At 38.6% G+C, this 26,450-nt stretch overlaps 1 protein-coding gene across 4 annotated transcripts in view; it reads right to left on the bottom strand.

Annotated features, from left to right (window-relative positions):
• Positions 1 to 26,450, bottom strand: part of Mbd5 (methyl-CpG binding domain protein 5) — a 296,787-nt gene that overhangs the window by 68,426 nt on the left and 201,911 nt on the right. Inside the window, exon 2 of one of the 4 annotated variants that reach the window (XM_041631388.1) lies at positions 24,229 to 24,299. The exons of the other annotated variants lie outside the window; for them this stretch is intronic. The gene's annotated coding sequence lies outside the window, so the exon portion shown is untranslated. The remainder of the gene's footprint in view (positions 1 to 24,228; positions 24,300 to 26,450) is intronic. 4 annotated transcript variants of the gene reach the window in all.

The following is a 26,450-nucleotide window of genomic DNA, read 5'->3' as shown; positions in this document are numbered from 1 at the left end:
CACCCAAATTGGCTGTTAATGAGAGCTATCTGTTAGCGGAACCCACCCCACATTCCAAACTATCTAGGGATCTAGGTGTGTCAACTCGCGACTTCTTGGCCTACAGTGACCTGACCTAAGACAACCTCCTGCCTACGTGACCAACTCGGACCATGTGACCAACGTGAACCACGCGGCAAGAGCCCAGGCCCCTGTGCCCCCCCCCCCCCCAACTCTTTACCCTATAAAAGTTGTACCCCGTCTCTAATAAACGGAGGCTTTGACAAGAATTCTCGCTTAGCCTCCTTCCGCTTTCCTAGCCCATGTCTCCCAGGTGGTGCCTCTCCGTGACCCTGGAATAACTGACTGCCAGGTGGGTTACTAACCCTAGACTGAGTAGCCCACCCAAGGCAATCAACAGTTCATCATTTAAACTGTATTTTCATTTCTTCAGAAGGGTGGAGGTTGGGCACTCAGGAGGCTCGCATACATTCTTAGCTTGCGCAGGAGCAACACTAAACCAGTTACAGCCATAAACACACAGTAAGAGTCTCACCAGTGACACTGAGCTGGCCCGTAACTGTTGATTCTTGAGTCAGTGACTACATGAAGACTCCCAACTCATATATCATCCACATCTTGGGAATTCACAGTAGCATCAGAAAATTATGGAATAAAATTACATAATTTACTTTTTATTAAGAGATACAAAATGTAATGGATTTTACTCTTGGAAAAATAATTTTCTTTTATAAAATGATAAGAACATAAGCTTTTTAAAGGTATGTTTAAGATGTTGTATTTACTCTGTTGTATCCTGGCTTTCAGAGACACTTGTTTGCCATGCCGTGTGATAAGGCTTTTCCTTATTGGGTAAAATTGTCCCTACAGTGATTTGACTTATTTTGCTCTGTTGCCATATCAACAGACAACCTTCTGAGTATAATAGGAATTCTATATCTTATGTAATTAAGTTGGTGATGTAGACAGGTACAAGTCCTTCAGTCAGAAAGCAAACTCCTAAATAAATAAGCTAGCTGGCATGGAAACTAGATACGTAATAATGAAGATATGTGTAGACTAGTGTTGTGGAATGTTATTTTAAGGCGTGTTACATTTGTTTATGCTGTGGAGCATTTGTCTAATGATGCAAAGATGTGTTGCATTCTTTTATGTTGCATTTGTTTAACTTTGTGAAGCTGTGATGCTTTGCCTGTCTAAAACACCTAATAGTCTAATAAGGAGCTCAACAGCCATTAGTGAGTGAGACAAGAGAAAGGATAGACATAGCTGGTAGGAGAGAGAATAAATAGGAGGAGAAACCTGGGAAGAAAGAGATCTAGGAGGAAGAGGCGATGGAGGAGCGAGAAAAGAAGGGGCCAGTCACCCGGCCACATAGCCAGATACAGAATAAGAAGAAAAGAAAGGTATATAAATAGATAAAGATAAAAGCCCAGAGGCAAAAAGTCGATGTGATAATTTAAGAAAAGCTGGCTAGAAATAAGCCAAGCTAAGGTCGGGCATTCATATAAAGGAATAAGACTGTGTGTATATACTTGGGAGCTGGGTGGTGGGTCTGCAAAGAGCCAAAGAGCCAAAAGAGTTAAAAGCAGCAACAACATCATTTTAGTGTACCAATGTGAAGCTCTCAAACATCCATCGAGACGAGACCTGGGAAAGCTGAGAAAACAAAAACAAAAACACAACTCCTTTAAGAAGTTCTGATGCACAGAAACAGCCTTTTGTTTCTTTTCTTTTTTTTTTTTTTAAATTTTAAGTAGAAAAAGTAAGTTAAAAAATGTCTGCCACAGTGCAGGGCACTGGCATTCCTAGTTGGGGGGTTGAGTGCAGTTCCTGGTCAAAAGGCACCTCTGATCAGGTTGCAAACTTTAGGCTTGGCTCTCAGGAACTCAAAAGCAGGTGTAGCTGGCCAGTAGAGCTGCACAGAGGACCCAGTTGTAGCTTAGTAGTTTAAGGTTTGTTCACATGGTCAAAAAAGGCTAAAAGTATTCAGTAAAAGAAGTCCATATGGAAAAACCTCTAAACAGGTTCCAGTGTGTTTTGCAATGCCTGTCTAAAACATCTGATTAGTCTGATAAAAAGCTGAATGGCCAATATCAAGGCAGAAGAAAGAATAGGTAGAGCTGGCAGGAGAGAGAATAAATAGGAGGAGAGATCTGGAGAGAAAGAGATCTAGGAGGAAGAGGAGAAGGAGAGAGGACACCAGGGGCTGGCTACCCAGCTATACAGGAAGCCACAGAGTAAGAAGTAAAGAAGGGAATAGAGAAGAGAGAAGGATAAAAGCCCAGAGGCAAAAGGTAGATGGGATAATTTAAGTTAAGAAAAGCTGGCTGGAAATAAACCAAGTTGAGGCCAGGCATTCATAAGAAAGAATAAGATTCCATGTGCTTTATTTGGGAGCTGGGTGTTGGGCCTCACAAAGAGCCAAAAGAGTAAAAGACTAAACAACAGACCAGTGACCCATTATCCTGAGAGTAAGAACAAACTCCTCATCACATCCTAGTTAATCTATAGGGCAACCCTCCACCTGTATGCATTTCCTGATAGTCAGACTTCCACCTTTTTGTTTTATTTCTGTTCTGTGTCACGTGCTTTAAACCAGTGACATTGCTGGAAAACAATTTTCAAGCAGATGAGGACAGGAGAGTGTGAAGGACAGGATGTGGGCAGTGCCCTTGAACAGTTTGTTAGTTTCTGACAAGGCAGCCAGGAGAGACAAAGGAGCAGGTGTAGGGAAGGGGGAAAAAGTTAAATGATGGTTTTAGTAATCCTATGTATCTGGGCATTATATTTCATATATAAACAAAAAGTTCAAATTTTTGTTAAGCACCAGAGAAAGGACTTTATTAGCCCGGTTAACACTAATGGTCCTGGCTATGATAGAGATAATTATGGAAAGTTAGAGAGCATAAAACTCGTCTACTTTTCAAGAATAATGGCTACATCTAGGGCTGCAGAGGGGTTAGGCAGGCAAAGAAAGGTCAATAGGGGCTACAGACTTCATTAAGTCCATTCAAAAGATTTCCTTTTCCAAACCCTGAAAATGAAAGTGTTTACATTTCTGTGTCTGCAAATGTTTTCAACACTGTACTCATTTTTAGCTGATAAACATAAAGGTCTCATTTTGTCAGACCTTCAACTTTGTGATGTTGAAGGGACAGAGCTGTGACTAATCTGCCTGATTTCTGAAATGCAAAATGATAAAGTAACATCTACAGGAACTAACAGCGTTATTTTATTTTTAAAAAACTGCTATCAAATAATGATTATTTCAGTAAGAAAGGAACATTAGAAATTAATGCATGGAAGGAAAAAGGAAAATTGAAAAGGAAGCTGGGTGCTTACAATTACAGCAACACATGGGAGGCGGAGGCAGGAGGCTAAAGAGTTCAAAGTCGGCATTAGCTACAAAATGATTTTGAGATCAGTGCGGGCTAAAGGTACCCCAATCTTACCCACAAAAACAAACAAGCAAACAAGACAAAAGGAGCTAGACACAGGCCAGGGAGTACTAGACAATGTAATTCAAGTTATAGGAAACTATAATCCTTCTTTATGAAGGAATCCTGAGTAAAAGAAAGATGAAGCTAGGGTGCTGAGCAGTCAAATATATAAATGATCCTAGAATTATGTTCTCTTTTAGGAACATACATAAATATGTTAACTCAACTTTGGTATGACCCTACAAGGCAAGTACTTTTAATATTTTTATTATAGAGTAAAATTAATACAAGAGAAATAAACAACTTTACGTTCTTTCCAGCTTTGACATGATTCATGTACCCTTTCTTTCACCCAGAGTATGATCATTATCCAGCATTTATCCATCTTACTGTTTATCCTATTCCTATCTGTCTCCTCTGAAAAGAAGGCAAGCAATGTAAGCACAGGGGATACAGCAGATATCGTAACAGACAAAAATCCCTGAGAATTATTTTGCTTTGAGTTCAATAACTTCCCAGAGACTAATTTTGTAGTGTGTTTTTTTCTACAAGACACAAAGTACTTTAAAATGCTTGAGTTAAAATATTTGCCGAAAATATTTTTCGAGTGGATCATGAACATATCTGATCATTACGCATATCCTTGCCAGGCTCATCACTCTCACTGTAAGACAGGGAGCTAGAGAATTCAGTTCCTGCTTCAAAGAACATTTAGGTCTTGAAACAAGGTAGAAGCATGAAGGATACTTAGGGCATAAATGAGAAATCCCGTATTTCATGATCTCCATTCTTCAATCAGCAAATGTTATCTTCAACAGCAGCTCATCTTTCCTCTCCACCATCATAATATAAGCCTAACTTCACATTATTGTAATGTTCACAATACCATGAGCTGGAATTGGCCTGAAAGCTCCCTTTTTAAGGACTAGCTCTCATGGTACCAGAAGGTACAATGCAAACTTCCAATATAAGGGAGCAATCAACTGTCCTAACCAGCTAAGACATCTATGAACCACAGTAAGAGGGAAATTAATAGGAATAAGCACTACAATAAAAATCAGAAAAAGCACAATAAATAACAATGATGCAACTGAAGAATTCCAAGATACAAGAACAAACCAAACCAAAATCCTGTAAGAACAAGAAATACTAAAGACCAAACAAGACATGAACGTGAAAGAAACACAGCTAAAATGCAAACAATCAATGAATCTAAGAGGTGATTATTGCAGAAGATAAAAAAGAAAGAAATGACCCAGATGAACAGAGTCAGAGATGAGCATGGAATCATTACAACAAACACCAAAGAAATTCAGACTATCATAAGCAAATACTTCCTGCCAGGTGACTCCACCTATACTTCTTGCCTGGCTACTGGCTAATTAGCATTTTAAGAAACCAATACAAGTGACCAATCTTTACAGGGTACAAGACCCTTGTCCCACAGCACTAAGGCTCAGGGAAAATTATGGAAGAGGGGATGGAAAGACTGTAAAAGCCAGAGCATTGGGAAGTCTGCTGTAAGACTGTGTATCCTACTGCCATCTGGAGCTACATCCAGAAAAGTCTTCCCAATATAAAATTCTCAGTTACACCTATAGAAGTTTCTCTCCAACATGAGCTGAACACAAAATGACACCAGTGGACATACCAAACTGGATGGTTTCAGTTAGTCTCAGTAGTCCTGGCTAACGGGCCCCAACTGATGTTTAAATGTTATTTCAGGGAAGAGACTAAAATTTTAGAACATCAGTGAAAAACAAAAGGACTTGAGACCTCCCAAGATCAAATTCTTGGTGAGGGCTCTTATGCTGACCCACAGGTTCAAGCTCTTTACAATGAAAAAATCTTGTCCCTATGCCACAAAACAGCCTTAAATGATTGGGGCAGGATTCAAAAACCAGGAAAATAAATTGAAGCATATACTAGGGTTAAACAGGGTCAGAGAGAATCCTTTAGTGACTTTTTACAAAGATTAAGGCTTCCAGTGGTAGGACTGGGGCACCAATGCAGTCACCAAACCTTAGACCTACAATCTGTCCTGTCTGTAAGATGTACTGGGGCAATGGTTACACAGAACTTGTGTGAGGGGTAAAGCGATAACTGGTCTAATATGAGGCTCTAGTCAAAGCCCATGCCAGACAGACACTGCCTTGATGATCAGGAACTGGAGGATGGATACCTCAGAGACCTAGGGTAGAACCAAACATAACCAACAAAGAAAAGAAAATCAACGAGATGATTCCTAATGATACTCTGCTATACTCAGACTGATGCCCAGACCAGTAGTCATCCAAGAGGCTTCCTCTGGCAGCTGATGGGAGCAGATGAAGAGACCACAGTCAATCATTAGGGGGAGAGAAGAGTCCAGGGTGGAGGTCTCCATCAGGTCCCTCCCTTCAGACTTAGGGCAAGAGGAATTTTGTGGCCAGAGGGGTTGAGGGCACAGGGAGGACTCAGCCTGAGGAATCACCCTAGTAAGGCTCATGAGGGCTCACAGAGACTGATGTGGCAATCACAGAGCCTGCATGGGTCTGAGCTAGGCCATCTGCATACATGTTATGGTTGTTAGCTGGGTGTTCTTGTGGGATACTGACAGTGGGAGTGGGGTGTCTCTGACTCTTGCCTGCTCTTTTCCTTCTACTGGGTTGCCTCACCCAGTCTTGATGTGAGGCTTTGTGTCTGGTATTATTGTATCTTGTTGTCTGGTATTTAGTTGATGTCCCTGGGGGCCCTGCTTTTTTGGGATGTGTGTGGGATAGGATAGCAGGGTGGATATGGGGGAAGAGGGTAGGTAAGGGGGAACTGGGAGTAGTGGAGGCAGGGAAAGCAGTGACTGGATGTACTGTATGAGAAAAGAATTAAAAAAAAGATCAATAAACAAACAAAACCAAATTCATATATAATACCGAGGAACACATTTTAAAGTATAAAATCTATTTATGACATTAATCTTTTCAAACCTGACATTTTTCTCCACTATTTATATGTTTTAATTTTCATGTGTCTATGTTTGTCTCCCCAATATTGTTACTCTTTCAGTCAGATAACTTCTCCTTCTGTATGCAGTACCTCTTCTCCACCCCTTTGTACCCACGCTGCATATCCCTTTCCTTCATATAGACCTGTGCTGTCACTGAGGCTTGGTTGGTTGTTCGTGTCTAAAGCTCCATGGCTGCACCTCAAATTCTCCAGCCCACTGTCTTTTGTTCAGCCAAGTTCAAAACTTTGTCTGATTTTATTTTGATTTTCTTTCATTTAAAGAAACTTTTCATTTTGAAATAACTTAAACAACAGTTACATAGTACCAGGACCATTCCATAAAGATACAGACGCTGTAAACATTTGGCCACAATTGCTTCATCTCTCTCCCTCTCTGCCTTACTCGATATATTTGTAAGTTTAGAAGATTTTGACATTAAATTGCATTTATCACATCTCTGCTTTGTTTCTGCTCTCTTTGCACTTACTTACTTAACATACTCAGTATGTTAGAGCGTCCAATTCTGTCCATACTGTTGTTCTCTAATCTGACACTTTTAGAGAAAAAAACCAGAGAACATTAAATTGAAGACTTTTTAAAAGATTTTGACTTTAAAATGTTTATTATGCAAATGCATTTGGCATTCTTTAGTGTATGATTCAAAGTTTTGCCTTGCCTTAATAAGCTTAATTATTTATTTCTACACCAACACAGAATGAAAACAGACAATGATGACCTTGCTACTAACACTGAACGCATCATTGAGCTGCATTTAAGTTTCAAGAACACCCAGTACAGAGAAACTCCCAGGAATCTGGAAAGAATTTTAGGTTAAAGTGCTGAAGTTGGCTTCAGAGTCTTTAGCAACATTGGGAAATAAAATGGTGCAAGCAGTTTTATTTCTAGGTAAATCAATCTAATGTTACAGAAAATTTTCTACGGCCACTGATACAGAAAAAAAAGATAAAAGCTTTCTTTATTTCTAACTATTGGGACTGTTTGAAGACTTTATTCTTTACTGTGACTTTTGTTTTAAAATTCTACTAAAATATATTTCAACATTTTTATTTTAGCAATGCTCAGGATGGACAATGGTGATTCTTATCAGCCAATCAGCTTCTAATTGTGCCTACTGACTTTTGTAGGTCTGGGAGCTTATATAAATCCTAGCTTACGGTTAAGCAGTAACACTAGTTATTAATTCATTATTTTTATCAGAAAGGCATCAAGAACAGATATTGACATACATATCATTTATTAAAAACAGCAGGCAACTAAAGAACATATAAATTGTGTTTTCACCCCCAAAACAAAAAGACAAACAAAAGTAATTTACCAAATGTAAGAAAATAATCCTGAGGCTCAAAAGCTTAGATTTTAAGATATTTGCTCCTAGCAATAAACGAGTATTTTCTTTCTTTTTTTTTTATTTTAAAAGTTCGTTTTTCATCTTACATACCAACCATAGTTCCTCTTCCCTCTCCTCCTCCTGCTCACCCCCACCCAACCCACCATTCACTCCTCAGAAAGGGTAGGCCTCCCATGGGGATTCAACGAAGTCTAGCATATCAAGTTGCAGTAGGAACAAACCCTCCCCCGCCCCTGTGTCTAAGCTGAGTAAGGTTTCCCTCCACAGAGAATGTCTCCAAAAAGCCAGTCATGCACTGGGGATAAATCCTGGTCCCATTGCCAGTGGCCCCACAGACCGTTCAAGCCACAGAACTGTCACCCACATTCAGAGGGCCTCGTTTGGTCCTATGCAGGTTCCCCAGCTGCCAGTTCTGAGTCAGCGAGCTCTCATTAGCTTAGGTCAGTTGTCTCTGTGGGTTTCCCCATCATAATCTTGGCCCTTTTGCTCATATAAACCCTCTCTTTGACTGGACACCGGGAGTTCGGCCCAGTGGTTAACTGTGGATCTTTGCATCTGCTTCCATCAATTGCTAGATGAAGGTTCAATGATAACAATTAGGGTGGCCACCAATCTGATTACAGGGCAAGAACAGTTCAGGCACCCTCTCCACTATTGCTTAGTCTTAGCTGGGGTCATCCTTGTGGATTCCTGGGGATTTTCCTAGCACCAGGTTTCTCCCTAATCCCATAATGGCTCTCTCTATCGAGATATTTCCTTTCTTACTCTGCCTCTCTGTCCCTCCCCCACCTCAATCATCTTGTTCCCTCATGATCTCTGTGGGCTCATATTTCTATATGGTGTGGCAGCCAGGCTATCAAGCCATAGTTCTCCACCTGAGGTGGTCATGGAACCTTCCAGACAGGCTGCCATTAACCTAACTAAAGGTCAAAATGTTGTTTTGCTTCTTTCTTTGTAATTTGGAGGATGCCTGATAGAGATGTTAATTCAAACCTACGTGACAGCTAGCATACAGAGCACACAGGTAGTTGTGGACGTGACTAAAAGCCATTCACCTGGTTACCTAGGAGACAGAATGCTGGTGTATTTCTCCCTCGGTTTATGTTTTAGTATAAAAGCTGTTTGGAGAATAAAGTGAGAGGAATTCTTCAGGTTGTGAACTCAGGATTTCATGAGGGATCTCTGAGAATCTCCCTCCCGGTAAAGCCATGTGATTTGTGTTTTTATTCCCGTGCCTCCATGCCGGTCCAGAGAGAGACAGTTTATGATGGGGTCTGGTTTAGAGAAATAATTTATGGTCCGGGCTAGTACCAGACCCCAGAGACCTCCTCTCCCTACCTTACTCCACCTCCCCCCCCTCCAGCCCCACAGTTTACTCAGGAGATCTTATCTATTTCTCCTTCCCAGGGGCATCCTCTCATGTCTCTCTTAGGGTCCTCCTTGTTACCCAGCTTCTCAGGGGTGGAGTAGCCTGACTATACTTTTCTTTACCTCTAATATCCACTTATGAATCAGTGCATACCATGTTTGTCTTCCTGAGTCTGAGTTACCTCACCAAGGATGGTTTTTTCCTAGTTCTATCCATTTGCCTGCAAATTTCAAGTTGTCATTGTTTCTCCTACACAAGTAATAAATGGGCTGAAAAAGAAATCAGAGAAACATCACCCTTTATAATAGCCACAAATAACAGAAAATATCTTGGAGTAACTCTAAGCAAACAAGGGAAAAACCTGTATGACAAGAACTTTAAATCTCTGCGAAAGAAATTAAAGAAGATACCAGAAAATAGAAAAATCTCCCATGCTCTTGGATAGGAAGGATCAACATAGTAAAAATGTCAATCGTACCAAAAGCAATCTACAGATTCAGTGCAATCCCCATGAAAATCCTATCACAATTCTTCACAGACCTTAAACGACAATATTCACCTTCATATGAAAAATCAAAATAACCCAAAATAGCCAAAACAAATGGGCCCTCCTGAAACCGAGAAGCTTCTGTAAGACAAAGGACACAGCAAATAAGACAAAATACCAGCCTACAGAATGGGAAAATACCTTCACCAAACCCACCTCTCACAGAGAGTTGATCTCTGAAATATATAAAGAACTCAAGAAACTAGACATCAAAATACCAAATAATCCAACTAAAAATGAGGTTCAGATCTTTATCTAATAACTGATGGAAGCAGATGCAGAGATGCTCATGCAGAGTGGTTAGTTGTGGAACTAACCACTGCAAGGAGCTCCTGGAGTCCTGGGAAGATGGATAACATGAACCAAGGGGTCCAGACCACGATGGTGGAAACCCACAGAAAAAAGCTGACCCAAACTAGTGGGAGCTACTGACTCTGGACAGATAACAAGGAAACCTGCATAGGACTGATCTAGCCCACCTGAAATCAGGTGACAGTGAGCGGCTTGGACAGTTTGTGGGGCCACCAGCAGTGGGACCAGGAGCAATCACTAATGAATAATCTGGCTTTTGGGAGCCCATTTCCTATGAATAGAAACCTTGCTTAGGCTAGTCATGGGGGAGGGCCTTGGTCCTTTTTCAATATGGTTAGGTGACAGAATTGACTCCCCATGGGAGGTCTTACCCTCTCTGAGAAACAGATTGTGGGTAGGGGAAGGGGAAGGTGGGGGAGGAGGAGGGAGGTGGAACTGGGATTAGTACGTAAAAATAAAATAAATTAAAAAATGGTGTTCAGATCTAAACAGAGAATTCTCAACTGAAGAATCTCAAATGGCTGAAATACACTCAAAGAACTGTTCAACATTCTTAGTCATCAGGGAAATGTAAATCAAAATGACTCTGAGATACTTACACCTATCAGAATGACTAAGATCAAAAACACTGCTGACATCTTATGATGGAGAAGATATGGAGTAAGAGGAACATCCGTCCACTGCTGGTGGGAGTGCAAACTTGCTTTTTCAGTAGCAGCCTAAAGATCATCTTGATTTGACTGTTTCTTTGTCAAGCATATCAGTCTATCACCTTCAAACTTAACCCTTCATAGAATACAAAGAGAATGCAGGCAGCTTCACCTTGTACAATATCACATGAATGGCCCCATCTCTGTTCACCTTTGAAATGTCCCAAGCTAGTCCCTCATTGTCCACATTTCTCTCAGCTTTGTCTTCTAAGCACACACACATATGAAAGAAAAATCTACACATATGACATAGAAGTAGAAGGCAGGCTATTTTGGGACTGCAGTTGGAGACCAGTCTCAGTGGTTAACAGCATATACTGTTGTTGCAGAGGAACAGTTCCAAAACACACTCTGTGCAGCTCCCTACTGTCTGCAGCTCCAGCTCCAGGAGATACAGGGTCCTCAACTCGCTTCTGGGGGTAACTGCATTTATGTGAATACACCCCCTCCCATCACACACAAAATTAAGGAAAAAACAAAAATAAATATTAAGAAAGAAAAAAGATCAGCATAGGGAAAGAGGGGAATTAGTTCAAAATGGGTAAATATGGTCATAGTACATGATCTACTTGAATGAAAATATTCTGCAACTCATTGCTTTAGATGAATATATGCTAACAAAATGTATGATGAATATATGCTAGTAAAATTGTGAAGAGCTATGAAAAGAAAAAAATAACAACAATATGGAAAGCTAGAATAGCTATTTGTAATTTCCGAAATGGAAGACTTCTAAATATTCATAAATAGGTCAGCAGTAAAATACAATAGTTGTTCTATTCCACATAGGCAAATATAAGAGAAAAGAAAACCTAGTTTTTCATAAAACAGTGGCACTAAGTCTCAAACAATTATACTGAATGAAATAAATCAAATGGTTAAAAGTATATATTTTATTATTCTTTTTATATAAAATATGAGAAATTCAAGCTAAGATATAGTGCCAGAAAATAAGAGAGGGAAAAGTAGAAGGGGTGAGATTAAGGAAAAAATATTAAGAAAAAATTTGGTGGTTATAAGCATGGCTATTATTTTAACTGTGGTGATGGTTTTACATATGTTAAAACATCAAAATGTGTTCTTTCTTTTCTTTGGGACTGGATCTCATGTAGCTTAGTAGGCCTAATTTTCCTGTTTCTATCTCTATGTGATGAAAGTGTTGGAGTGTGTTTCTGATAACTGGGTGTGTTTTTATAAGTGTTAAGATCAGGAGAGAGTAGGTAAAGGGTATGGGGAAATGCTGTACACCAGTTTTGAAGTCTTTAATGGTCTAAGTCTAAAATTATTTCAGTTTAAAGGAGTAAGTCACAAGCTTAAAGAGGTGAAGCAATAGTAGTAGTAGTTTTTTTTTTTTAATTATGCCAGTCATCTTGATCCAGATGATTTCCTGAAATAAACAAATTAGGGAAGCTGGAGGTGACATGATTAGATTGATGGTATTTTTTGATGAACCACAGAGATAGAATTTAGAAGATAAGAAGATGAAATAATTTCTACTGCTTTTATTCCAAGGGGAAAAAGTGTGGAAATCATACAACAGACTGGTTCCAGCCTACAAGATTGTGACAGGGCATTAATGAGAAGATAGTTTTGCATGCACTTAGAAAGGAAGTCAGCGACATTTATGAGATAGTTTGGCTTCAAAAGAACAAATCGTGTCAGACTAATTTCATTTTGTGAAAGTATGACTGGTTAGCAGCTCTGAAAATGTTCTAGTCACAGTAGACTTCACGTTAAAGTAGGAATTGGCCTTGGCAGCTGGAGAAATGCTCAGCGGTTAAGAGCACTGACTCGTTCCGAGGACGCAGGTTCAATTCCCAGCATCCACATGGCAGCTAACTACTGTCTGTAACTCCAAGATCTGACACCCTCACACAGACATACACGCAGGCAAAACACCACTGTGCGTAAGATAAAAATAAATGAATTACAGATAAAAAAGAAGTAACTGGCCAAGTCGATGGGCGGATGAGATGGTTTATCAGGTAAAGAAAGCATTTGCCATGGAAGACTGGTGACCGAGCTGATATTCAGAACACATATAAAGGTGTGGGGAGACTACACAACATTGTTCTCTGACCCCCCCCCCATGGTGTAGCACATGTGTGTCTACACACACATCATGCATACACAAGTCCACACGCAAGAATTTAAATAAATTAAAAAGCTTCTTTGTCACCTAGATGACAAAATAGAGCTAAATAATTCAAAAGTCAAATGGATTTTTATTATTTGAGTAACACAGATCTATGACTCCATGTTCAAGGTCAACCTGCTATTAGAATTCTATACTACTCCAACTCTATTTTCATTAATAAGGATGAAGACAAGTTCAATTGCAAAAATATACGGATTTAGAAAGATGGATGTAGAACAAAAATTAAAAATTGCCGTATAAAGGAATTAAATGGAAAATAGGATATACCATTTTTAGTATACAGGGTAAGGATTTTTTTTTTTTTGGCTAACTACTAGTTCAGTAGGTCTAGTCATACAACATAATTGGTAAAAGGGCAAAGGGGAACTCATTTATCAGAGAATGACATTTAGTCTACATTAATATATGATATTCTGACAAACTAGATATTTTCCATGTTTCATTTAGCAAATCTTTTTGAGGATAAAAAGTGAGAACAAATTAATCTCCACAACAGATGGAAATTACAGATGCCTTTGAAAGAAGAAAGAACCTTTATTGAGAAACCATTCTGCCTTGATGAAATGGAAGCCAGGATCTCATTATAACCAGTTTCTTCTGATGGTGGTGGGTATGGGTATGACAGGCTTTCTGAGAGCAAAATGGAGCAGCCTATTTACTAATGTACGACAGCAAAGACCAAGTGAAGACTACGTGCCAATTCAGAGAGAGAGAGAAGGCAAGCAATTCACAAACACTGCTAATAGATGCCGAGAAGCAATTTTCTGTAATATCTTAGGTGCTAACCCTTCTTTAACTAGAACCAGCTTTAGTTTCTTTTATATATTAGAATTCCATTTGAATCTATTATATGAAAAATATTAATAAAACAAAAATGTATAGTTTCTTAAATTATAAGGATCAGAAGGCAGAAGCATGAGTCAAGATACACATTCATGAATTAATCAGAGAATTATGAAGTCAAATACAATCTAGCTGACCATGTAATCAATTTGTCAGGGGTTGACAACCATTGCTAAATAGCTTACTTCAACATTATTTCTTTTAAACTGCACACTTCTCTTATTTTCTACTTTTTATTGAATGCTTTAGCTAGGACTTTCAAATTGAAAATAAAAGGAGAGGGTACACTTTTACTTAAGATAATTTTAATACATGGTTGTGCTACGTCTGTGGATGAAATAGGACTTTAGGAAAACCATGGCAAATAATTGTGAACTTACATGTTTTACTAATCAGTACTCTAGGAGAAAAGAAGTCTATGTATTCAAACTGGAGAACATGCAGAAACATTACAATGGTAAGGGCAAAAATGTAGGGGAACTAACAAGGGTTAGTGGGTGACCCCAGGGATAAAGATACTAGAAAGCTATTAACACAGTAGAAAAGAACAGTTTCTGTTGCTGAAAGTAAAGGCACGCAGCCACTGCAGCTGGCCCTACATATCCCCATTCTCACCCTCTTTCCACCGTATGTTCTTCTCTGGGTAACTTCTACTGGGCCAGCTTTGATATAGTCCTAAAGGTAACTGCAGAGGCAACACCGTGGAGCAGAAGTAGGGTGAGAGTTTTAATTGACAGGCAGTGGTTGCCTGAAGCAGCATTCAAAAGGATTATGTGATGCCATCCAACATTACAAAGATCTCCTACTATGGAGAGCATGTGTGTATTATGAGAACGGAAGAGGTACCATCACATGTGTGGACATGAGTCATTTATCTCTTCTGAGCATGGAATGGGGCATGGTGGTACGTGATTTACAACTTTGAGCTTAAGAAGTCTTTATAAGTTTTCCAACGTGTTTGCCTAATTTTTTAACACTATGCCAACAAATCAAACAAAATCACAGGAGGGATAAAATTGGGAGTAGGGATGATACGCTTTGTTGATTTCTGAAATGCCCAAATGTTATTATATTAGTTACTTTTCTAGTTGCTGTTACAAGATACATGACAAGAGCAATTTAAGGAGGGGTTGTTTGGCTTATACTTGGGGAGAACAGTCTATCACAGCCATTGTCATATTGTATCCAAAACAGGAGGAAAATAGAGATTTATGCTGCAGTCCATTCATTTTCACCTTGATGTGCAGTCCAGAACCCTAATCCAGGGGAGGCTGCAACCCGCAGTCAGGGTGGACCTTTCCTCTTCAGTTATAATTTTCTAGTAACAGCCTCATGATACAAGCAAAAGTACGTTTCCATGGTGAATCATAATCTAGTCACACTGACAAGGTTAGATATCACAACCATCATGCCTATATAAATGAGACAGAAAATGGTAATTTTGGAACTAGCAGCTTATGGGAGTTGAAATGACAAAGAGTGGCATATAGGGGTGAAAAACTACTCAGTATAGAATCTGGAAACAACAGTATATAAGGGGCGAGTGGTATAGGAACAGTTTAAAAATATGAACAGTAAAAAAGCAAGAATATTTAGATTACAAGCACAGTGTGGGAGGGCAGATTCAAGAAAATAAAAGAGTATAATATTTGTTGGAGAAAGCTGTCATGAATGTAAAAGGCTGAGAAAAAGAGCAGTGAAGAATGGAAACATGTCCCCTGGACATGACAGGTAAAGGTCCCTGGTGCCTGAGTGAGAACAGGGCAGGAAGCCCACGTTGAGTGAGGTGAGATGTGGTGAGAGGTGAAGACATAGCTAGATAGAAGCAGGTCACGGGGACTGCTGATTTTATGTTACATCAAATTTAAAAGCTGAAAAACAAGACAAAAACGAACAGAACATTAATAAGCACAACAGTAACAAGAAAGAAAGAAATAGCAAATTACAAACCAATTATTTTAAAATAGTAAAATCATGAGGGGAGCAATGAAAGACATATCTTGATAAAGGGACCCATTATCGGGGCAGGGAGAAACCAGGTCTTAGGCAAATTCCCAGCAATCCACAAGGATGACCCCAGCTAAGACTTTTAGCAATGGTGGAGAAGGTGCATGGAACTGGCCTTCCCCTGTAATCAGATTAGTGACTACCCTAACTGTCATCATAGAACCTTCATCTAGTAACTGATGGAAGCAGATGTAGTAACTAACAGCCAAGAACTGGGCTGAGCTCCTCAAGTTCAGTTGAAGAAAGAGAGGAGGGATCATATGAGCAAGGGGATGGGGATCAAGATCATGATTAGAGAGATACAGCTGACCCAAGCTTGCAGGAGCCCACTGACTCTGGACTGACAGCTGGGGATCCTGCATGTGACCGAACTAAGCCATGTGAATGTGGGTGACAGTTGTGTGGCTTGGTCTTTCTGTGGGGCCCCTGTCAGATCACGGAGATAGCTGCTTTTACATTATATCAAATTTAAAAGCTGGTGCATAAACTGGCTTTTTGGAGTCCATTTCATATGGTAGGATACCTTGCTCAACCTTGATACAGGGAGCAGGGGCTTGGTCCTGCCTCAACTTGATATGTCCAGACTTTGTTGACTCCCCAAGAGAGGTCTTACCTCCTTTGAGGAGTGGATGAGGGGTGATGGAGATGGAGGTGGAAGAAGGGAAGGAAGGGGAAACTGGGGTTAGCACGTACAATTAAAAATATTAAATAAAAAGAAAGTAATAAAATGAAGTTATATGATGAAAGGGACAAAGGATTTGGACAGCCATTTCTGAAAAGAAGAAATAAGAATGGCAAACAAGTATATAAAAATGTTCAATGTTCTTATAGATGAAAAAAGCAAAAATCAAAACCACAAGGATATATTATCTCAACCTAGTCAAAATGGTTATTATCCAAAGAATAAAGCACTCAATTATTAGAAATACTGAAACAGAATTGTCATACATTACTTCTATCAGTACAGTGATTAACAGAAGTTCCATAAAAATCAGGAGACAAGTTGCTCAAACAGGTTTGACGGTTTGGTATTCCGGTTTTTATGAAACTTCTATACTGTAGTTCTTAATTGAAAAGCCCAAGTTAATAGGCCAACTAATTTATAATTAATGTAGGTCTCTGTGTGTTTCTTTGGGGCAGAATGACTGCAGGACTGGGTGGGACAGGAACCTCGGTCAACAAAATGGCACCAATGTAGACAACTACATTCACATAAAACTGGAGAGAGCTTGGGAACTAATTCTAGACACAAAAGAACACAGTTAAACATGATTCCTTGGTAGCAGCATTTTATCAGGTGGGTTCTGTTTGCTAGAGGCAGACATGTCTCATTTAGGAGAGGCTTCCTGACTCGGCTTTAACTCTGAAAACCTTGTAGCCTTTTAAGTAGATCTGCCACAACGCACTAAATGGTGTATGGAATAGCAGATGGCATGCTTTTTGGTGGTGGCAGGGCAGGGACCTTGAAACTTCATAGAGTTGTGGCAATAAACACGGCTCCCACCAGTATCTCTGCCATGAAGCTAGAGTCTCAAAAAGCTAAGGAATGTGGTGGATCCAACCGTCAAAGTCATGGTTTTAATACTAGCCATATCACTTAGCAAATTAAAGACTCATGTGGTCAGAAAAAGAGAGCTATACAGTAAAGAGATTCGGATGAAGAAAACCTCTAAATGGCTTACAGTGTGTTTAAAAATATATGTAGGCTTGGGAGAGAAAAGAAAAAGGATAAAGTCCTTAAAAAAAAAAAGAGAATAGCTGGGTGTGGTGGCACATACCTTTAACCCCAGCACTTGGGAGGCAGAGGCAGGCAGATCTCTGTGAGTTTAAGGGCAGCCTGGTCTACAGAATGAGTTCCAGGACAGCCAAAGATACACAGAGAAACCTTATCTCAAAAAACCAAAAATTAAAAATTAAAGAAATAAAGTTTAAAATAAAGCCATGTAACGATGGAAACTACACAGAGAATCTGGGTACTGTGTACTAGTCTGTTGTCTTTGAAGGAAGTTGAGGAAGGAGTAACAGCTGCTAAAAGACATTTGATTACAAATGCTGCTGGATTAATCCAATATATATATTTTGAAAATGTCTTGACTTCAAAATTTAAGTAAAAAGATATGTTTCTTTGGAAAAGAGGTTTTGCTTTTGTTTCCACAGGAAATGAGAGGCTGTGGATTCATTCTGGGTAAAGAAAAATCAGGTTTCATCAAGTAAGATCCCCCTGAAGAATCTCCAATAGGTGCAGATGGCCCAGATAATCCAACATTTCAGAGAACCTTTGTAGGAGCTTCCTCTGAGTTCTACAGCCAGAACAACCTCAAGACTGTTGGCTGAGATGATCAAGTCTCACAGAATATTTCAGTCAGGACTTGACCATAATCCTAAATTTTGTTTGGGTCCCCATAAGATTATCAGTGTCTCCAATCAATAGGAAGTAGCCTGGAAAACTACACCCACATTCCCAAAAAAAATGGATAATGGATGCTTGTCTTTGTTTAGAGTGTTGGTTACAAGTTGCTATGGATAAAATGGCTAGGAAGAAAGCTAAACAAAGGAGATTAGATTCGGAGTTCTTCTTTTGAAAAAAAAAAGGGGGGGGGGGAGTGCTGTGAGACAATGGCTTTGTACCCTGTAAAGATTTGTCACTTTTATTGTTTCAATAAATGCTGATTGGCCAATAGCTAGGCAGGAAGTATGGGCAGGGTGACCAGAACAGGAGAATTATGGGAAGAAAAAAGGCTCAGTCTCCAGTTGTCACCCAGATGCAGAGGATGCAAGATGAGAATACCAAGCCACGTGGGTAACACAGACAAGAATTATGGATTAAGGTAAGATGTAAGAGTTAGTTAATAAGAAAGCCTGAGCTAATAGGCCAACACATTTATAGTTAATGTAGGCCTCTGTGTGTTTCTTTGGGGCTGAACAGCTACGTGATGGGGTGGGACAGAAACCTTTGCCAACAGAGATGGAAATAATCACAGAGAAGGCTGGTGCCAGACCCCAGGCTTGGATCCTCCACTGAATAAGGAGAAAGAGAGCGGAGCACTAGTATTCATTGCCCTGTTCTGCCTAAGCGAATGAAATGTACCTCTGCTAGTTGCCACTGTCGCTATCTTTATACCACCATGGAGTAACCTCAGTGTGCAATATATCCTTCCTTCAGTAAGTTTCTTTTTGGATCACATCCATGAGAAAAGTGAATAACAGAACCCAGGCTAGTCGCTGACCCACAACCCTCCTGGCTCAGCCTCATGAGCTCTAGGATTTCAGGCATGCACTGATGCAATAATGATTTCCTGGCCCATGATGGACTCAGTTGCTGTGCTAAAATATTTAGAGTAAATGATCTGACAGACTGCTAGAAACAGAATCCTGATAATAACCTTCTATCTTACTTCTGTGTTCTTTTAAATTTAAAAAAAGTTCAGACTTTTATAATACAAATAATTAAACAGACTTCAGTCAAGGTGCTCTAGACCATTCTTTCCAATGACATATGTCTTTTAATGTTAGTAATAAAAAATAAAGACTCCCAACCTCTAATGTTTAATTATATTTTCCTATGACATTACTCAATTTCTCTCAATCCCTTTCACCTTATACAAGAGTATGCACAGTTTAAACTCTATGAATGGTAACAACAAGAAGGTTCAGCCACATATTAAAAAATCCATTGCTTTCCAATTGGGTCAGTGAAAAGTAAAAAAAAAATCATCTAAATGTATTTTTCGTAAACATTTTTCTGTATAACTATACTTACTATAGTTAAAACACAACTATATTTCATTATATGTGTTCATTAATTAAAATAATGAATATTAGGGAAAGACATTAAGACAAAGCTAGATAAGAAAATAATTTAAAAAGTTTACCAATATTGCTATTTTTATTTTAAGACAGAATAACAGATGAAAATTTTTTTCTGATAAGGGGAAAAAGAACTACTTAAAACTGCTGATGAAGTATTCATAATATAGTATAAAATTGAAACTATACTGACAAGAATTGAATTATTTATTTTCCTTAAGTAAAGAAAAAAAATTTAATCATGCCTTTAGACTCACAAACAAGGCAATAACTTCTTATGTAGTATATAAAATACCTAAAATAGGAAAATGAGATGTTGCTGTTCAATTTAGAAAAAGTCATGCTTCTTAACACTTAAAACAGAGTAGTAATTATGGAAGTTAATGTAAAAAGTGCCAATATTATTCAGGTCAGCTTTGAAATTTATTAGAAATTTAAAGTGCCCTAAAACTGATTTTAAAATTATTTAATCTATGCTTAGAACAGTTCAGGATTAACATATAAAACAACTTTACTTAGATGAACTATTATTTCTTAAGTAAAAGTATATAAATTAGTGAATAGTGCAGACTTATAAGAAGAATGAAATCCAATGGCTTATCTAAAGTTCTTGGAATATATTCAACATTTTAAAAGAAATACAAAAAAGGTAAAGACTCATCCTAAAGGTGGGCTAAAGGACCATTAGTATCTCTCTAAGTAGAACCATTATCAGGTAAAATTAATATGACAGAACAGGTAGGTTTTCCTTTGCTCCCATAAGAACCTAAGGAGATATGGACTCACTCAAGTCACTGCAAGCATGAACTCTCTTTCCTTCCTGTAGCTAGCCAGTCTCAAGCATAACCTTGAAAAGGGATGGTACTTAGCTCCTCTTGTGCTGTACGCGAGCGAGGGGCAGATGGCAGGTAGAGCGGAAGCATTGGAGGAAGTTGAGTCAATGACAACTTTTCCGCCACCTTTTGGTTTCATATAATTTGTTGTATTTTGATGACAAGAATTTAGGGGAAGTAACAAGAAAGACAACATTACACTAGCAGTTAGACTGAAAGAAGCAGAAAACGCAGTCCAAGGTGGCATCTACTTATTTGCTTCTTGACTCATGAAGCAAGGACACAGCATTATTTCTGCTTCTCAGTCTATTGCTTTGTACTCTAAACGAAATACGGTCAATGTCTGAAGGGGATTCTTTTGATGAATTCATCTCATTGGAGTATAATAATGAACGGTGAGGAAGTACATAAACCACACACGTTGGTGCTCACAGAACTTTTACCAATGCAAGGGAAAGTGAGAGACTCAAAGCAGCATTCAGGGACCTTCCAGGGCTCCTCTTGATTATTATAATGGATATGTACATGTGTGCTGCTGCCCCAGAGGGCAGAGGGCAGAGGGCAGAGGGCAGGGGACATCCTGCACTGTGGACCCTCCCAGAGACAGCACGGTTACACATTTAAAAATGTCAGATGAGAGCAAGGAAAGAGATATTTTGTTTGAAAGAGCTAGCAAGAAACCTGGTACTAGAGAAACTCCCAGGAATCCACAAGGATGTCCCCAGCTAAGACCCTAAGCAATAGAGGAGAGAGTGCCCGAACAGGCCTTGTCCTGTAGTCGGACTGATGAATATCTTAAATATCACCATAGAATCTTCATCCAGCAACTGATGAAAACAGAGGTGGAGATCTGCATCAGAGCACTGGGCTGAACTCCCAGTCCGGTTAAAGAGTGGATGAAATGAGAATAAGAGCAATGAGGTCAAGACCATGATGGGTACACCCACTGAAACAGTTTACCTGAGCTAATGGGAACTCAGCAATGACAGCCGGACTGGGAAGGAACAAGCATAGGACCAAACTAGTCCCTCTGAATGTGGGTGACAGCTGCATGGCTGGGGCAGACTGTGGGACCACTGACAGTGGCACCAGGATTCATCCTGACTGCTTGAACTGGCTTTTTCGGAACCTAGACTCTTTGGATGGATACCTTGTTTAGCAATAGCTGGGAGGGCCTTGGACCTTCCCCAAAGCAATGTGTCTTGCCCTCTCTGAGGAGTGGATAGGGGGTAGGGTTGGGGGTAGGTTGAGGGGTTGGGAGGAGGGGAAGGAGTGGGAACTGGGATTGGTTTGTAAAATGAAAAAAGGTATTTTCTTAAAAAAAAAAATTAAAAAAAGCCAGGCGGTGGTGGCGCACACCTTTAATCCCAGCACACGGGAGGCAGAGGCAGGAGGAGCTCTGTGAGTTCGAGGCCAGCCTGGTCTACAAGAGCCAGTTCCAGGACAAGCATCAAAGCTACAGAGAAACCCTGTCTTGAGAAAACAACAACAACAACAAAAACCAAAAAAACAAACTTAAAGAACGCTATTAAAAAATAAAAGAAACAAAAAAATTAAAAAAGAAAGGAAAATGTGAGTAGTGCCAAGTGTGGAAACCATTTTACAGCACTGGATATGCTCTTTTCCAGTTTCAACTTAACTGAAGGAGACTAAAAGAACAAACACTGGATGGAAGTGATGCACAGACAAAAGATTTTTTTTTTTTTAAAGAGAATGCAAAACTTTGAAATTTATCATGTAAAAATGAGGATGAGTTTTCAGATATAAGGCAGTGACTTATATCTGAGCATCCAGACATTTTATGTAGTTCCTTGGTATCTGTGGACATTAGTATGCCTACCTCCCACATTTAAACATTTTCCCATAGATTTTGCTAATTTTTCATAACATGACTTCAGTCTTTTTAAACCTTCCCTGAGTGTCTTCTGGTAGGAAAGTAGCCCATACATCAATAACCAAATCTAGAGTTATTTCAAATTCACAAGCAAGCAATCTGAGGATGCAACTCTTGTTTGGGGACTTCCTTTGTTAGAAACAGTTTCAGGGTCTTTAAGACCTATTGTGGTATTCAGCCTAGGGCCACAGATGTGGGGTGCCAACAGAGGAAAGTGATTCCGCCACAGCAGATTCTGGAAAGTGCTTGTACCGTGCTACTCACTGGACAACATCAGAAGTTTCGGTCTTGCTGATATTTGTCAGTGCCATAGTTTAGATTTTTTTCTTTTATTGTGAAAGAAAGGAGTATGTTGTTTTGTTGTAAGAAACTTTGATGAACAGAACAATGTAAAAATGTAGAAACAAGTTCTTTTGTATAAAGTTACTGAAGATCCAGCAGTAGACCCATGACAGACTACTGAACTATGCCATGTTGGTACTGCTGCTAATGCCATGTATTATACACTAGACAGGATGCTAAAAATGAGAAATCCAAGGTTTTGGTCTTAATAATGAGTACTTTTATGCAGAAGGCATTAAAGATTGCATACTAAGAAGTTAAACAAATTCAAAATAAAACCAATGAATTGAACAATAAATTACTTAAAATAGTATTTTCTGATACTGAGAAATTTTGTATATAGTAAAAACAAAGAAGCAATTCAACAGGAAAGTACTTGCCCAAGCTTCATCCCCAGAACAGAAAAAAAAATCTAAAAATAACTGTAGTCACATGAGCATATGGCAGATCAGAAGCTAGGCAAGGCAGCACACAAGGAGCTTAGTGTATTTTGATTGTCTGCTCTGACATAGGACCTGCCATGTTGCCTAGGCTGGTCTTAAACTTGGCTTAAATACTACTACTGCCTTAATTTCTTTAGTTGCTGAGTACACATGAGCACTGCATGTTTGCCTCAGGAGTATAGCAGAATATACTACTGTCATTTTGTAACTAGTTAACAATTTACATATAGCCTGAGAAATCATTTTTCTTTAGTATCCCAGAGTCCTGAAAGGAGGTACTCTATCCCCTCTACTTTAACTCCAGGGTAAGGAACCAATAGGTCATCTTTAGGCTCTCCAAATAAGAAAGAATATTTAAAAAGTAGGTTAGCAATTGAAGGGAGGGTATGCCCTCATTTTCTTTTTTTAAATATTATTTTAAACTTTATGCCAGATGTAAGAAGTGTTCAACATGTAGTTTTTAACCTATTATATTTCCAAAAAATACAAACTTTTAAAAAATAAATTATGCAATAATTTACAAAGCCAAAACAAGACAAACCCAAAGACCATAACAAGGAAAACTAAACTCCATTGGATATGTTTAGTGCTACTAAAGGGTTTATTATAAGAAATAATATGACTGATGATTGTTAATCATTTTCAGCATACATTTAGAAACATTTCAGATATAAATGAGTGTTCATATTTAGCTGTTAATACATGAACTTAGTGTCACTGTCCACTTGATTTTGGGGACTACGTCTTTAGATCCACCACCACAGCTGGCACACAGAAATAATTTAAGCTGAATAAATAGATGGATACATGTCCAAGTACATCTAGGGAATTTAATCAACTAACTGAGAATGAATTCAATATTTTATGCAAGTGACTTGCTGTGACTCAGGATACTGATGGGAGGAAATAATTTTGTATTCCTGTTGAATTCCCAAAAGTTAGGGATGCAGAGAACCAAAAATGGCTCTCGTATTCAGTGTAAAGACTATGAAAAAATCATGTGTAATAAGTATAATTCATCTACAGATTTTGTACACTTTTTGTTTCTAAATTCTAAATTTCTTTTAAAAATACCAGGCAATTTAGGAAAGTTTTAGTAAAATCTGAAAATCTTATGTTTATGGGATAACCTAGTATATGAAGCCTGGCTTCCAAGAGTTCTGCTTACCCCTGCTGGCTGCTGACACAGTGTATCCTCATATTCAGATTACAGAAACAAGCAGGAGCACCTCCTGTTTACTGTAACATAGAAAATGTAGCTTCAGATCTGGTGTTAGATGTAATTGCTAAAAACAAAGCTAATCAAGAAAAAATGTAGGTCAACATTGCTGCAGGATTCTTTCTGCTACCAATAAAAGCTCTAAGCTTAAATTTTCAGAAATACTTTTTTATGAGAAAATATGCTATTTTGTGGTCACTAAAAGGACAAGAAATAGTTAACATATTTTATTCAACATACAATGAATGTAGACTATAATATTATTAGTGGACTTTGAAGAAGCAAAGGTTGAGCAGAAAATAAAAACTATTTCCTTAAATAAACGATGGACTATCTGTAGTAACCCAGCAAGAATACCACGAGGGAACACATAATTTAGTATACGGGAGAAACAACGTTTCAGGCTGAAGGTCTATTAAACTTGCGTTAGGAAGGTAAACCAGGATTAAGATGCAGTAAATGAGTGTCTGTGTGCCTTCAGAAACAGCAGTCCATTGCACATTTTCTAATTGCATTCATTTAAAATATTAACTGGAATTCATATAGTACGTTTAATGTAAAGAAATTCATGTGACTCAAGAATACACAAGCTTTTCTCAAAGGAGTGTATTAATTACCATTAAAATTTTGTTTCATTATTGTATTGATTTGAATAAAAAGGAATAGTTTCTAAGGCTTGGAGTTGTAAACTGAATGTTTTTTCTTGCACATATGGAACATTAAGGACTATTATAATAAAAAACCTTTGACTTCCAGTGGATATATTCACATTTAAATATATATATAAACACACATATAAACACATTTTAAAAATATGTCCCAACTTATTTCAGGGTAAATTCAAAATTACTATAATGCTGCAAGAACTGGACAAAAAAAACTATCATTCCCTTCATCTAGAAATCGGAAATACTAACATTCTGCCCATGTTTTTGGCCAGTGATGAATCTATTACTTGTCTATCCCCATTGTTGATCTATCTATATCCATCCATCTCTCCATCTATCCATCTTTCCATCCATCCATCTCTCCATCCATCCATCTCTTCATCCATCCATCCATCCATCCATCCTTTACTTTGTTCTGAAAACTTGGAGAATAAACCAAGCAATTGTTGAGGAATATTTGTTTAACTATGCAAAGATGTGTTACATTTGTTTATGTTGTAGAATATTTGTTTAACTATGTAAAAACATATTTCTGTTTTAACTTACCTGCCCAAGGCACCTGATAAGTCTAATAAAAAGCTGAATGGGCAATAGTGACTGAGAAGGTATAGGTGTGACTTGCAGGTAGAGAGAGTAAGAAGGAGGAGGAATTTGGGTTTGGGAAAGAAAGAAAGAAAGAAAGAAAGAAAGAAAGAAAAAGATATGCTAGGGACCAGCCAGTCAGACAGGGAGGAAGCAGGAAAGTTAGACATACCTAATGAAAGAAAAGTAAAAGCCCCAATGCAAAATGTAGATGAACAGGAAAAAGAACTAGTGGGACAGGCCTAAGCTATGGTTGAGCATTCATAATGAATAATAAGCCACTACGTCTTTATTTGGGAGCTGGTCGATGCACAAAAGAAAATTCCAACTACAAATGGCACCAATATGGGGCCTGAATTTGCACATCAGGCATGAGAAAGCTGAAGCTGAAAAAAAAGAGAAAAAAGCAAGAGAAAAAGATAAACAACAAAATAAAATCAAAACAACTAAGGCTCCCTGAAGAGGTGCTGCTGTGCATTAGTGCATTTGAGCAGTTGGCATGCTAAGCAGAAACAGCAAACAAAGGAAAAACGCTTGCCATAGTGCAAGCACCAACTTCCTAGAATGGGGTGGTTAAATGAAACTATCATTTAAGCAAGTCACAGTTAAATGCAGCTCTCTACCAGTGCGATAACTTAAGGCTCTGCTCTCAAAGAGCGGAGGAGAAGTGAAACCAGCTGCTAGGGCCTCATGATGGAGGGCCAAGCTGCCATTTAGTAGTTAAAGGTTTGGCTCACATAGTCAGAGAACACTATAGGTACAGAGTAAAACAGGTATACACCAAAAAAAAAAACAAACCTAAAAAAACAAAAAAACCCAACAGGTTACAGTGTGCATCAGTGCTTAAGGAAGAAAAGAAAATGGGTATAGACAGTTGTAGAAAAAAACAGTTTAAAAATAATTAAGTAAAGTCTTTAAAGA

Source organism: Microtus oregoni, unplaced genomic scaffold, assembly GCF_018167655.1.
Source record: "Microtus oregoni isolate MIOR12 unplaced genomic scaffold, Mior012 000037F_ref0000500, whole genome shotgun sequence".
Lineage (NCBI taxonomy): Eukaryota > Metazoa > Chordata > Mammalia > Rodentia > Cricetidae > Microtus > Microtus oregoni.
Note: the sequence above shows the minus strand (reverse complement) of the source record. Positions and strands in the feature narration are given on the sequence as shown.